An 11,091-nucleotide genomic window follows, 5' to 3' on the forward strand; every position below is an offset into this window, starting at 1 on the left:
GCCTATAGGTTATAAACACTTCTGGTGGTTGCTATTTCCTATTAAGTAGTAATATTTTGAACTGTACTTACAGGTTGCGTGGACAATTTCTTACATATTACGCTCCTGTTACATTTTTTGTGTTGTTCTTCTTCTTATGAACGCCAATTTGCGGTTTTTTCCACATTCCACAGCACTATGCACTGAACGCTTGTTTTAATGCAATGTTTTGGTTTCTGTTGCCGACTGTCAAATGTTTTTGCCAAAGATCGAAACTTATGAGTGTAATTATTGAAGTATCTGTGGTCTGTTCGTGTATGCATTTGTGTGTGCGCGTGTGTGTGTGTGTGTGTGTGTGTGTGTGTGTGTGTGTGTGTGTTTTGGTGTGATATGTATTTTTTTATACTGTGTGTGTGTGTCTGAATTTTGGTGTGGTATAATTTTTTTTTGTATGTGTGTGTGTGTGTGTGTGTGTATTTGTGTGTGTGTGTGTGTGTGTGTGTGTGTGTGGGTGTCCAGATGGTGTGGGGAAGAGTTTTTTTGTTTTATGTTATCATTTCCATAAGTAAAAATTATCAATATACCGTAATATTACTCGCAACTGAGGAAGACAGGACTACAAAAGTTGTTTATGTAGATAATTTAACCTATTGCATGATTGTGGTATGCTACGTACATAAGGTGGTGTTGATATCCATAAGACGTCGATGTCTCAGTTGCTGTCACTCTATTTCATTACTTTGCTCTTTTGATGCTGTTGGAGTTATTGCAGAAGTTAAAATTTTTGTTGGAATAGATATTTATGTAATAGTCGAATTATAAAAGTTTATTTCACAATGATGTTTTGCGAGAGCTATGTTGACAGTTGAGTCAGCCATGTTACTTGGTTACAGGCGGTTTGTTTGTTTGGTATTCCCTAGGTCATATATTTTGTTCTCGTCAGTTATGCAGTATATTTATACAAGCAATATAATATAGCTAATAAGAACGAAGATATGACCAAGAGGCTATCAAAGAAACAAACTGTCTGTAAGCATATAACATCGCTGACTCAACTGTAAACATAGGTCTCACGTAACGTCATTATGAAATAAATTTTCGTAATTCGACAGGGAGACCAAGAGATGAATACACTAAGCAGATTCAGAAGGATGTAGGTTGCAGTAGGTACTGGGAGATGAAGAAGCTTGCACAGGATAGAGTAGCATGGAGAGCTGCATCAAACCAGTCTCAGGACTGAAGACCACAACAACAATTCGACAGTTACGTAAGTAGCTATTCCGACAAAAATTTTAACACCTACTACAGCTCCAACAGTATCAACGGAGCAAATTTATTAAATAATGTGACAGAAACTGAGACACACATGTCGTATGGGTATGAAGGCAACCTCACGTAAGTAGCAAACCATAAATCTACAGTTGGTTAAATTACATACTCAAATATTTTAAATATTATACCAAATTGTGTACTTCTAGCATATAATCTGAAGATGGCAGTCATGCCGAAATAGACCTGTGATAATAAACAATATAATCAAACGCAGCAGCGTCTTTGGTCTCACAACATAACATAAAAAGTAAGACAGTTTTACTTTCTTTTCCACACTGATTAGTTTATTGTGCAGTGCGAAGTAATGTGGGTGTTGCGGGCGGCAGTGTTGGCGTACTGCGTTCCTCCGCTGCCAGTAAGCGTGGTCCTCGAGCTGCGACGTGCAAGTGGTGGCGGCTGGCGTGACCTCTGACCTTTGCCGGAAGTGCGTAGGCGTGTGAGCGCGTGTTGAGCTCGGGCCGGCCGGCCGGCGTCGTTTACTCGGCCGCGTCAGCAGCTGGGATCGCTGTCCAGGTACCGCGGCGTCAGCGCCGGTCAGAAGTATGGCGCCACGTCAGCACGCACGCACAGTAGAGCGGAACGGGGCTTTGACTGGATGCCATCGCGGCTGGTGAAACGGGGTGCAGCTGTGCGTCGAGTAACGGTAAACAATGGCCTGCTTAGTGGGGCAGCCGGCTACTGCTGTGTTCTGCGTGCTAGGCTGCTCAGCTACCACGCGTGCATACCTCTGCACATTTACAGATCGTACCTGCGCGCACGGCAAATATGGGAGGTTCTTGCACATAGCCTCGCCGGATTGTTCGTTTTCATCGTTTTGTCAACGTGCGGAAGTAGCACAAACGAGAATTGTACTGGCCAATTACCTATAAGTCGGAAGACAAATCGGACACATACAGTGAAGACAACGGTTTTTCAACACAGTTAGTTATTTAGTTAAAATACTGTGAGCTGACAAAAGGCTGTTGTTACGACGTGAGACAGAGTTCGAGTGTGGCGCCAACCCCACTAAGCATGGACCGAAATTGTCAACAAGACGCTGTGCAAGCTAGTGGTGGCCTCATAATCGACTGAGCTCCTAACACCGTGTCGGACCTCCTTTTGCCCGGAGTACTGCAGCAAGTCGACGTGGCATGGGCGCAGTAAGTCTTTCGAAGTCACCTGCAGAAACATCGGGGCATGCTGCCTCGATAGTCGCCCGTAACTCTGAAAGTGTTGATGGTGCAGGAATTCCTGCATAAACTGTCCCATGAACGCTCGATGCTGTTCATGTCGGTCGATCTGGGCGACGAAATCATTCGCTCGAATTGTCCACAATGTTCATCAGCTACATCTACATCTACATCCATACTCAGCAAGCGACCTGACGGTGTGTGGCGGAGGGTACCATGAGTACCTCTATCGGTTCTCCCTTGTATTTCAGTCTCGTATTGTTCGTGGAAAGAAGGATTGTCGGTATGCCTCTGTGTGGGCTCTAACCTCTCTGATTTTATCCTCATGGTCTCGTCGCGAGATATACGTAGGAGGGAGCAATGTACTGCTTGACTCCCCGGTGAAGGTATGTTCTCGAAACTTCAACAAAAGCCCGTACCGAGCTACTGAGCGTCTCTCCTGCAGAGTCTTCCACTGAAGTTTATCTAACATCTCCGTAACGCTTTCGCGATTACTAAATGATCCTGTAACGAAGCGCACTGCTCTCCTTTGGATCTTCCCTATCTCTTCTATCAACCCCATCTGGTACGGAGCCCACACCGGTGAGCAGTATTCAAGCAGTGGGCGAACAAGCCTACTGTAACCTACTTCCTTTGTTTTCGGATTGCATTTCCTTAGGATTCTTCCAATGAGTCTCAGTCTGGCATCTGCTTTACCGACGATCAACTTTATATGATCATTCCATTTTAAATCACTCCTAATACCTACTCCCAGATAATTTATGGAATTAATTGCCTCCAGTTGCTGACCTGCTATATTGTAGCTAAATGATATGGGATCTATCTTTCTATGTATTCGCAGCACATTACAGTTGTCTACATTGAGATTGAATTGCCATTCCCTGCACCATGCGTCAATTCTTTGCAGATCCTCCTGCATTTCAGTACAATTCTCCATTGTTACAATCTCTCGATACACCACATCATCATCCGCAAAAGCCTCAGTGAACTTCCAATGTTACCCACAAGGTCATTTATATGCACTGTGAATAGCAACGGTCCTATGACACTCCCCTGCGGCACACCTGAAATCACTCTTACTTCGGAAGACTTCTCTCCATTGAGAACGACATGCTGCGTTCTAACAAGTCGAGAACGATTGTGGCCTTGTGACATGGTGCGTTGTCATCCATAGAAATTCCATCGTTCTTTGGAAACATGACGTCCATGAATGACTGCAAATGGTCTCCAAGTAGGAGAACATCCTGAGGACATAGTCTAATCAATGTTCATACACCTCAATCCATTACGTAGCCACTACAAGCTTGCACAGTGCCTTGTTAACAATTTGGGCACATGCTTGGTCGGGTCTGCGCCACACTCGAACCCTGCCTCACGTCTTAACAACAGAAATTGAGACTCATCTAATCAGTCCCCGATTTTTCAGCCGTCTGGGGTCCAACCGATACGGTGACGAGCCCAGGAGGGGCACTGCAGGCAATGCCGTGCTGTTGCAAATTTCTCCGCATTGTCCTAACGGATACGTTCGTCGTACGTCCCGCATTGCTTTCTGCAGTTATTTCACGCAATGTCTCTTGTATATACATAATAATTTTACAAAATGTATATTTCTTTTGCTATAAATACACTGAAATTTGTACACAGATAACGACCAAAATTGACAGCTATTAATGATGTGTTTGAACAATGGTTGGTTGTATGGTCATGAAACCAAAAAATTTGTCGTGGTCTTCAGTCCTGAGACTGGTTTGATGCAGCTCTCCATGCTACTCTATCCTGTGCAAGCTGCTTCATCTCCCAGTACCTACTGCAACCTACATCCTTCTGAATCTGCTTAGTGTATTCATCCCTCGGTCTGCCTCTACGATTTTTACCCTCCACGCTGCCCTCCAATGCTAAATTTGTGATTCCTCGATGCCTCAGAACATGTCCTACCAACCGGTCTCTTCTTCTTATCAAGTTGTGCCACAAACCCCTCTTCTTCCCAATTCTATTCAATACCCCCTCATAAGTTATGTTGTAAGAGGTCCATGATTAAGGAATTTGTTGCTAGCGCACTCGAGCAGATGTAATTTCGATGGATTGCTCACGCGCTGCCTGCGATATGTGAGGTATAAGAGAATCTCAGACCAAAGAGCAGTGTTGACGGCAGTAGGAACCGTGTAGCAGTAGCAGTAAGTTGCTAGCGAGCAGTCTCGTGTATCGTGTTGGCTGGGCCGGTCGTGGTGGAGCGATGGCGGAGCCTGAGCGATATAATGTAAGGTAAAAGCAGCCTCGCGCATACGTAGCATTGTTATCTCAAGTCTCATGTAAATGTTTTAAAAAAATCTCTTAATAATAATCTTTCTCATAAAAAGTAATTTTTGACGATAATTCCTTTCAATTTAAAGAATTTACTAATTTCTCTAATCCTTGGTCATCCCGATTATTGAAAAGAAAAATCAGTTGTTTCCTTTTATAAATGACAAATCTATCGGCCAGCATTGCACAGGGCTGTGCCAGAATAATTTCTTATAGAAGCAGATATATATATGCGTTATCCGGCGACCAGACTTAGGTAAGATTTTTCAATTTATTCAGAATGAATTTTCAGGGCCATGACGCAGCACTGCTGACGTCCAGAATTTACCAGTTTAAATTTACAGTCAATTATTGAAAGGTTACAAGTGAGTCACATTTTTTATTGTTGACAGATTAGTCACATTTTATTATTGATAGGTTACGCAATTTTCCTGTTGGTAGGTTATACTGAATGTGAACGACATAATTATATTTTTTACTGTTGAGAGGTTTAGGAATTTTTCTGTTTTGAGGTTACACTAAATGTGAAAATTATTCATATTATTTTTTATTTTGTGGGGAGGATACAATGTGATCTATCCATCTACTCTTCAGCATCCTTCTGTAGCACCACATTTCGAAAGCTTATATTCTCTTCTTGTGTAACATATTTATCATGCATGTTTCACTTCCATACATGGGTACACTCCAAACAATTACTTTCACAAACGACTTCCTGACACTTAAATCTATACTCGATGTTAACAAATGTCTCTTCTTCAGAAACACTTTCCTTGCCATTGCCAGTCTACATTTTATATCCTCTCTACTTCAACCATCATCAGTTATTTTGCTTCCTAAATAGCAAAGCCCCTTCACTACTTTAAGTGTCTCATTTCCTAATCTAATTCCCTCAGCATCACCCGACTTAATTCGCCTACATTCCATTATCCTCGTTTTGCTTTTGCTGATGTTCATCTTATATCCTCCTTTCAAGACACTGTTCATTCCGTTCAACTGCTCTTCCAAGTCCTTTGCTGTCTCTGACAGAATTACAATGTCACTGGCGAACCTCAAAATTTTTATTTCTTCTCCATGGATATTAGTACCTACTCTTTTGTTTGCTTTACTTCTTGCTCAATATACAGATTGAATAGCATCGGGAGAGGCTATAATCCTGTCTCACTCCCTTCCCAACCACTGCTTCCCTTTCGTGTCCCTCGACTCTTACAATTGCCATCTGGTTTCTGTACAAATTGCAAATAGCATTTCGCTCCCTGTATTTTACCCCTGCCACCTTCATAATTTCAAAGAGAGTATTCCAGTGGACACTGTCAAAAGGTTTCTCTAAGTCTACAAATGCTAGAAACGTAGGTTTGCCTTTCCTTAATCTTTCTTCTAAGTGTCCGCCCCAGTAGCTGAGTGGTCAGCGTGACGGATTGCCGTCCTCTGGGCCCGGGTTCGATTCCCGGCTGGGTCGGAGATTTTCTCCGCTCAGGGACTGGGTGTTGTGTTGTGTTCATCATCATTTCATCCCCATCCGGCGTGCAGGTCGCCCAATGTGGCGCCGACTGTAATAAGACCTGCGATATGGCGGCCGGACCTGCCCCGCGAGGGGCCTCCCGGCCAATGACGCCAATCGCTCATTTCCATTTCTTCTAAGTCAAGTCGTAAGGTCAGTATTGCCTCACGTGTTCCAACATTTCTACGGAATCCAAACTGATCTTCCCCGACGTCGGCTTCTACCAGATTTTCCTTCGTCTGTAAAGAATTCGCGTTAGTATTTTGCAGCTGTGGCTTATTAAACTGATAGTTCGGTAATTTTCACATCTGTCAACACCTGTTTTCTTTGGGATTGAAATTATTATATTCTTCTTGAAGTCTGAGGGTATTTCACCTGTCTCATACATCTTGCTCACCAGATGGTAGGGTTTCGTTAGGACTGGCTCTCCCAAGGCCGTCAGTAGTTCTAATGGAATGTTGTCTACTCCCGGGGCCTTGTTCCGACTCAGACAGTATTTAGAACAAAACCCAAACGAAAGCTGTATTTCAATCAGTACTTATTTATTTCTCTCTAAGCTACCAGTTTCGGCACTTCACTGGTGGCATCCTCAAGCACCTACGCACGCTGCTGAACGGTTTGGGCCGCGCGGAGTGGCTGCCCAGTTAGAGGCGCCATGTCACGGACTGCGCGGCCCCTCCCGCCCAGGGTTCGAGTCCTGCCTCGGGCATGGGTGTGTGTCTGTGTGTAGTCCTTGGCGTAAGTTAGTTTCAGTGGTGTGTAAGTCTAGGAACCGATGGCCTCAGCAGTTTGGTCCCTTACGAATTCGCACAAATTTGAACATTTTGAACGGTTTGATGTAACTTTGATGTAGTACAGCAGAAGCCATCAAATACATCTGGATTCCCTGGATATTTTTCTGAAGTGAGTAGCAAAACGTTTAAACAACCAGCTAACTGTTACGGTACTGACATCAGAAAAATATTCGCCGAATCCCAATTTGTTGGATGACTCCTGTTGTATAGAGCATATCGCTCCCCGTGCCTCACCAAGTCGTAGCACGTGCTTGTTAGCTAGAAGCCACAGTTTATTAAATTTCAGCATTAACAGGAGGTCTTTACCCCTTCAATGTATCCTGCTGTTCTGGACAATAACTCAGCAATACCCGTACGACAGTCTGTAATTTTAATCGTACTCCTACTGTATAAAAACATAACCCACAAGCTTACAACCAATCGGTTCATAAGAGCGTGCGTCCTCGTCGACTTGTGAACATTTACAATCCAAGTAGACTAACATCATACACAAAATAGCAATCGAATTTTCTCGCTAAAATTTGTATCTCTCGATCGAGTTTTCGGCCATAGTTCTAACAAAGCGTTGTATAACACATTAGGCAACATATACACGGTAAACTCCATACAAAATAGAGACATTTCAGTTGTTGACGTACAACAGAATTACATCACAATCAGCGACGTGTGTGATAGCGGGTACGCTACTGTATGAAGGCGCCGTTTAGCAGGAACATGTTCTGTACTTCCACTTATAACTGCTGGAGGTCTACCACACAGGCAACGAAGGGGAAACTTTTTTAATGAAAGTGGTTTATTCCTGTAGTTTTTATTGCGCTGAATCCATGCATGATAACAAAGAAGCCACATCGCCCACACTTATTTTTTCAGTTACCAACGAATACTTAAAACCATGCCTATTATGTGCTGTTTCAGTTAGTAGCAACATGAAGTTAAAATTTTGGTGCCAGTGGTTGCACCGATTAGTATATATCAGTAAACCCCCAATTCTTTAAAGACCCGAACACCCATTCATGAAACGACATCACACATCTGATTACTTTACGGATGAGTTAATACGCTAAATATTTCATACAAAGCTTATAAGGGAGAAGAATTTTAGACAAGGTTTGAATTTATGTGTCAAGTTTTTTGAAAGTCGCTAAGTGGTCTCATTCTCAAATACTGAATGACTATGCTGTGGATACTGCCTGAAGACGTATGCAGAGTTTTTAACTTTAAAATTTGCCTTCCTGTGTGCAACCTTTCACACAGAGAGTACTCGTTATCACTATATTACGATAACATTTAAAAAAATTTAATTCTGTCAATAATTATATGAAATATTGAAAATCAAATTTTGTGTTACTCCTGGACGTCGTTTGATAGACAGCTTGCAAGCAAGACAGCGAATCAAGAATCATGAAACGTTTTAGTCCGGTAGTAATGTAGGTCGTAACTATTCCTCTTCTTTTTGCTGAATCCGAAAGAAATTGTATTATCCTTTCTACACGTTACTTTAGGGGTCATGAAACAAAACTTTGAACGTGGCTACGCTTCAGCAACTGAGCATCAGTTGATTGTGAAAGACAGCCAAACACAGGTTTATTAACCTTGGTCTAAGTTTCGACAGATCCATTTTGTATAAAGTCTAAATAAAAAGTTACCACTATTAAACGTTCCTCATAAGTAAGTCATTATAATTACGTTACAACAACAGATTTATAGACCATACAAGAAGCTGGCCGTGTCAAAATAGCGATTCTATCTTTGGTGACCACCTGATAAAACACGGACATGTACCATCCAACATAGAACAGGACATTAAAATTATTAGAGTGAACAATTAGAAGAAAAAACTCCTGACATTATAGGAAAACTTTCGAGCCCTTGCAATGAAAAAGAAAGTAATTATTGACCTAATCAATATCAGTAATAACTCACTGATCATATCAGCCACTAAACAATAACGAACAGAAGTGGAAACGTAACCAAAATAAATAATTAATGAATCCCTCCCTTCCCCTCCTCTCCTCTCTTTCTCTCTCTCTAGCTCTCTCTCTCAGACAAACACGCACGTGGGAAATTACACACACACACCCACACACACACACACACACACACACACACACGACAAATGAACAAATATCAAACCACAAAGACGAAAGACAAACACACAGTGACACTTGGCAGCACTACACGTTGTAAACACATACGCGTTCAACACACAATAAAAAGCCCACGTGAAGTGTGTAATAAATGCAAGTGAAAACACGCCGAAATTCGGCCATCTGGAGTACATAGGCAGAGTAAACACATCTCTAGGACCACACACATAGACTAGCAACATTGGAAATCGTTAGCAACACATCAACGATAATTTACCCTCAGCAAACTCGTGCTGCAAAAGTTGTTTGGACACTGAAAAACAAGAGAATATGTAACACACCTGTAACTACTGAAGTGTCTTGTAGTTAGGGGCTCCCTCGGCTACACCGGTTGTCTGGTGGAAGACTTTTTAGCTGACGCCACTTCGGCGACTTACGTGTCGATGAGGATGATATGATTACGAAAGTAACACAACACCCAGTCCTCTAGCGGAGAAAATCTCCGACCCAACTCGGAATCGAACCCGGGACCCTCGCATCGTATTCTACCCCCTCGCATCGTATTCTACCAGGCTGACCACTTTTTTTTCTTATCTCATTTTGTTCGTTACTGTTCGTTCTGTTTGTTCGGGGTGGACGTCTCATGTTCAAGTTCATCGTTGATCCACTAACTCGTTTTTTTTTTTTTTTTTTTTTTTTTTTTCCGGAGGGCAGCTGACCTTCTGATGGAGGAGGAGTTGTGAAAACGACATAATGCATTTATTGTATATACAAAACCAAACGTGTATTACAGGTCACTGAAGATACTTCGTAAATAAAAGAAGCGAAACGCGTTTGTCAAAAAACCAGATGCCTGTCATTTAGTTGCAAAGCCGGAACATACCTTTGTAAGTAGCCTGTTTAGGTTTTTATGTTGGTAACGTCACGTAGCGCCCTGTATGAAAATCACTGGCTGCGCTGTGTGCAGTCGGTGGCTGGTTGGCATTGTTGGAATATTCGTTATAGTGTTGGGCGGTTAGATGTGAACAGCGCGTAGCGTTGCGCAGTTGGAGGTGAGCCGCCAGCAGGGGTGGATGTGGGGAGAGAGATGGCAGAATTTTGAGAGCAGACGATCTGGACGTGTGTCCATTAGAAAGAGTAAATTGTAATACTGGATATCATGAACTGAAGATTTTTGTGACGTAAGTGATTCATGAAGCGTATAGGTTATTGTTAGTCAGAGCCATTCTTTTGTAGGGATTATTGAAAGTCAGATTGCGTTGCGCAAAAAATATTGTGTGTCAGTTTAGTGTTGATCAGAATAAGTAAAGAGCGAATTGTCTGAGTACGTTTAGTTCTGCTCAGCTGTTTGAAAATCAAATAATGTAAGGGGTTTACCAGGACAGTAATTCACAAATTTTTGTAAGTGGATGTTTCACCTTCACGAACCAATTACATGTGGTCTGCTAATTTTCGAGTTTATAACCAAGTCATTTCGTGATATAACTGTACTTAGCAGAAAAAAACTGAGGTCAGAAATGGATTCGGTGCCCAGATACCATAATGTTAAGCTACTTCGTGACAAAAAGTAATAAAAAAATATCTTTTCGTTGTTGTGTGTAATTAACAGCTGTGACTTGACACGACCAGAGATCATTGCGATCAAGACCGCCGATGAAACAGGATCGCCGCGACACGTTTGCGCGTGGCCCCCGGCTGTGTGACGGTGGGTGTTTCCAGGGCGGTGCGCCCGGCCCAGCTGCTGTGCCTGAAGCGGCGGATTTGCATCTTAATGCGCTGGCCGACTGCGCGGCCCACACGTCAGCGGCAGTGTCCGGCAGTTTTGTGGTGGCCGGCCCCCTCTGGAATATTCGATGCCCGGAGCGCGCAAAACCCGGCAAAAAAGCCACAGGCGTATCTGCGCGTGCGCGCGCGGCGGCGTGTTTTAC

This window comes from Schistocerca americana, chromosome 1 (assembly GCF_021461395.2).
Source record: "Schistocerca americana isolate TAMUIC-IGC-003095 chromosome 1, iqSchAmer2.1, whole genome shotgun sequence".
Lineage (NCBI taxonomy): Eukaryota > Metazoa > Arthropoda > Insecta > Orthoptera > Acrididae > Schistocerca > Schistocerca americana.